Below are 4,256 nucleotides of genomic sequence, written 5' to 3'. Positions count from 1 at the left end.
TCTACGTCAAATTTTCCTGATGCATTTATGGGATTCCCAGAGAAAGAACCTTCAGATCATTCAGCTGCCCACTGATGGTGGTTCTGTGCCATATTTTCTATGATCTCTTCAGCTTCATCAAGGCTCTTGTTCATTAACGCCCCTCCTGCTGTAGAATCGAGGGACACCTTCGTGTGATAGTTAATTGTATTGTAGAATGTGTGTAGCACCAACCAGTTCTCGAGGCCATGATGGGGGCACTATCTCAACATACTCTTGAATATGTCTCATGCTTCGAATAGCGATTCTGAGTCTATCTGTTTAAAGCTTGCAATTAAATTCCTCATGTGTGCAGTTTTACTCGGCGGGTAAAATTTGTCCAAAAATTTATGCTCACACTGATCCCAAGATGTTATGCTGTTTGTTGGTAGAGAATTAAGCCACTGCTTGGCTCTGTCTTTCAGGGAAAATCCAAAATGGAGTAACCTTACTATTTCTGGAGGGACCCCATTTACTTTCATAGTACTATAGATCTCATAGAAATGCTCCAAGTGATGATTTGGATCATCATGCGGTCCTCCTCCAAATTGATTTTGCTCGACCATGTGGATTACTGCAGGCTTGATTTTAAAATTGTTGGCTTCAATCGGTGGTCGAGTGATGCTAGACCGAAGCCCTCGTGTATAAGGTGCTGCGTAATCCTTCAAAAGTTTGTCAGCCATTTCAGAAGTTTCTTGTTCTGCTTGGAGTTTCTGTAAGTTTCTTCTCCTCAGGAAAGTTCTATCAATTTATGGATCGAACGATAGAAGTTCTCCTGAAAGATTAGCTCTTCGCATGCAAGAACAAGATATTGAATAATTCAAGTGCAAAATAAAGAGTTACAATATATTTTTAATATTTTTTTATGTTAATAAAAATGTAGGAAGTAAAGTGAAATAAAGAAAAACAAAGTCTAGTCTAATCCAATATGATTTTCACTAATATTATAGACGCAGTCCCCAGCAATGGTGCCAAAAACTTGTTACGCTTCCACAAGTGCACGGATACGTCGTCAGTAATAAAAGATTATCGATCTCACAAGGACTGGTTATAAGCACTAGCGATTGTTCACTTAGAATTAGCTAAACTACCGATGGTTGTAAGTTAACTATTTCCTAAGAGGAAAGGGAATGGGGAAGTAGACGTGAGAACTAGCAAAAGAGAGAAAGGTTAACTTGTCTTGGGAAGAGTTCTTGGAGTTCAGTTTCGTTGTGGTGGAACCTGATGTATCATGTTCTATCTTTTCCTCATTGTCAATCGACATGCATTCGCCGGAAGTTAAAGCTACTATCCTTAAGCACTAAAGAGAGAAGATCCCTATAAAGTCCTGTTACGGTTAACCCCTGTCACTAGGGTGCCTCGATAGATCACAAGAATACAAATCTAATCGGTATCATTAAGGATAGAGATAGGGGTTTGGTTTGGTCTCTTACCTCCTTATGGAGAAGTTACCTCTCCTTTGAAGGGAGTATCTTAGATGCCCGTGAACGGGTTACCCCTGTCATTAGGGCCCCTCGGGTATACGATCTAAGATCCTCTCTTTATGAAATTAGCAATTCCTACACAATCTACTAATATGACGAGATAATCTTAGCAGCGAGTCTCATGCATATAAAATAGAAACAAAGCAAGCAAAATCATCCAATAAGTAAAGGCATAAACATGAGTCTTACATCAAACCCTATCCACAACTATTCCCTGATCCTAGAACAAGGGATCTACTCCATAGACGCCGGAGAAAAATCCAAAGACATAATGTAAATAAGCATACAATCCTTAAACGAGAAGAGAGAAAGAGAAAAGATGCTTATCCAATAACGTCGAGTGATCTTCGGGTTCAATCCTTTTCTTCTGGATTTGATATAATGATGACGGTGATCTCGGAAGTCCGGGATAGTGTGGAACAGTACCAAGGTAAATCCTTTCTGACGGCTTGCCTCCCCTCCCCCGAGAAGAAGAGTTAAAAGCCTTTATATAGGCTAGGGCACAGGCGCAACATGGCACGTGCCACGACCGTACAAATTCCGTACGGCCAAGCTCTTCTTGTATTCGGGTAAAGTGGCACGACCGTGCCACATCTGCACGACCGTGTCTTGCTTTGGCTCGGGCTGCACTACACGACCGTGTGGATCTTAGCTGCTGGTTGTGAGGCACGATCGTGCAAGGTTGCACGACCGTGCTCTCCTCTCTCTCAGTGAATGCCCACACGGTCATGCAGGGTTGCATGGCCATGCTATGTTCTTTGTCTGGAATCACCACACGACCATGCAGGGGTGCACGACCGTGCTCTTCTTTGCTCGGGTGCATCGACAATTGTCGTTTTTGCTCCAAAAGTTGTCTCTGTCAATACAAAACCAAAAAAAAAAGCAGATCTCTAACAAAAGAGTAATCAATATTGAATAAATAATAAGAGAGATGATCTGCAAACAATATATACAAATAAAGTAAGTGAATGTGCATTAAAACATGCATAAACGATCATAACATCTACGCACATCAGATGTCGGGTGGGAGAGAGAGGGGTAGAGAGAAAATGAACCAGATCTCCCCCTTCGATCCCTCTTTCCCTATGATGAGAAGTTATAGACATCGCCGGATGAGGTGCTATAGATAGCGTACCACTAGTATTGACTTGTTGTTGTTGCTGAAATATCTTCTGCACTCTAGCATTAATGAGAAATTCCAGATCCTCCTGCGATATAGTAATAGTGTTGGGTTTTTCAACTTCCTCCATCTTCGTAGCTTCAGATTCAGGTGAATAGTTTGCCACAGATGGCGCCAAATTTGATCCTATCTAAAATCTGTGAAGTGGTGCGCTGGCTCCAGTGAACGACGATCCTTCATTAAGATAACCTCCTAGAAACCTAAAAGAACCTCTCTATGATCCTGCGCACAGCGAGACAAACCAACAAAGCGTTAGTGACCTAAGACTGGGGTGGGTATCCCTGGCCAGACCCTCCGACCCTCAAGTCAGTTTCTCTCTCAAGGGTGGAAGAAGAAGAAAAAGAAGACTAGTAACTGAAGTACTTTGAAATAGAGTTTAGATGCTAGAACTTGCCTACCTTGCCAATGAAGAGGATCCCCCTTTTTATACTACCTCATGTGACCTTCGTAGTCGTGAAGTAGTCCCTGGTTAGTTAGGGTTTGTTAGGAGATGAAGTCATCTTCTATAATTCGTGCAATAATCCTTTAAAAAATCTTTTTTGTTATATATATTGTTAAGAATATCTTCTGTTGAACATATCTTGATCGATCATTCAAGTCAGTATATATATATATATATATATATATATACACGCGACTGACTTGATCCTTTTTTAGCGATGACATCTGTTGTATCTTCATTGTCTGTTTCACTTCACCTTGTTTACATTCGTATGCATAATATCTCTTCTGGCATTTTAGACATGCATGAATAGTGGTCATGCTGACATATAAAATGGAAATCTTCAATTTTATTCCTTTTTTTATTAAACCAGATGTATAAATGCAGGCAAAGACAAATCTGTATTCATATTTATTAGGTTTGATAATGGCTATTCCCTTCAGAGGATAGGATAAGCAGGCCATTTTGATGTCAAGGTTGGTCGCCATTCATTGTTAAGAAAGTTATCTTCCCACTATGAATTGTGTGGGATGTTGTTCCATCCATAGTTGAGAGTATGCCCTCCTTTTATTGTTGGGAGCAGGTGCTTGGCTGCCACCTTGACTGAGTTGCCAACCGTTGGTGTGCTTTTATTAATTTGTTATATTATTTTTTGATCAGCGATTAATTTTGTTTCTTGAGAGTCTATTGTCCAATGAGAATGACTATCCATATATTCTGCCTTTCCTTTTTACATAGATTCTTTGTTTTCTCACTTTCAAGTCCAACAGCTTTTTATGAAGAATTTCTTCATAATTATACATTTGTATACTGTTAATATATTAAGGTAGTTTTAATATGATCAATTAAGTCAGGTTAAGTCCTGTTAATATTTAACTCCTATGTTTAAATGTACAGAAATTTAGGAGTACAAAAAGTCGAGTAAAAGATGCAGCTGTTGGACCCTGTGGTAGTTTTGATGTGATCAACCAAGTTGGTTAGGTCCTGCTGTGTTTGATCCCTGTGTCTGAGTGTGCAGGAGCTTAGGAGCACAGGAAGTCGAGCGGAAGACGCAGCTAGCAAGAAGGACGACACGGGAAGGGAGCCGACGGGCTCGGTGCGTCCGAAGGACGAGAGAGCTACGGAAGAGTAC

The 4,256-nt window shown here is 40.6% G+C and overlaps 1 non-coding gene across 1 annotated transcript; it reads left to right on the top strand.

The window, feature by feature from the left end:
* Positions 1-222: 222 nt before the first annotated feature.
* Positions 223-330, top strand: LOC122018313. Its single transcript, XR_006121730.1, has one exon. It is a non-coding gene; the product is annotated as a small nucleolar RNA R71 (small nucleolar RNA).
* Positions 331-4,256: the final 3,926 nt, after the last annotated feature.

This window comes from Zingiber officinale, chromosome 8B (genome assembly GCF_018446385.1).
Source record: "Zingiber officinale cultivar Zhangliang chromosome 8B, Zo_v1.1, whole genome shotgun sequence".
Lineage (NCBI taxonomy): Eukaryota > Viridiplantae > Streptophyta > Magnoliopsida > Zingiberales > Zingiberaceae > Zingiber > Zingiber officinale.
Note: the sequence above shows the minus strand (reverse complement) of the source record. Positions and strands in the feature narration are given on the sequence as shown.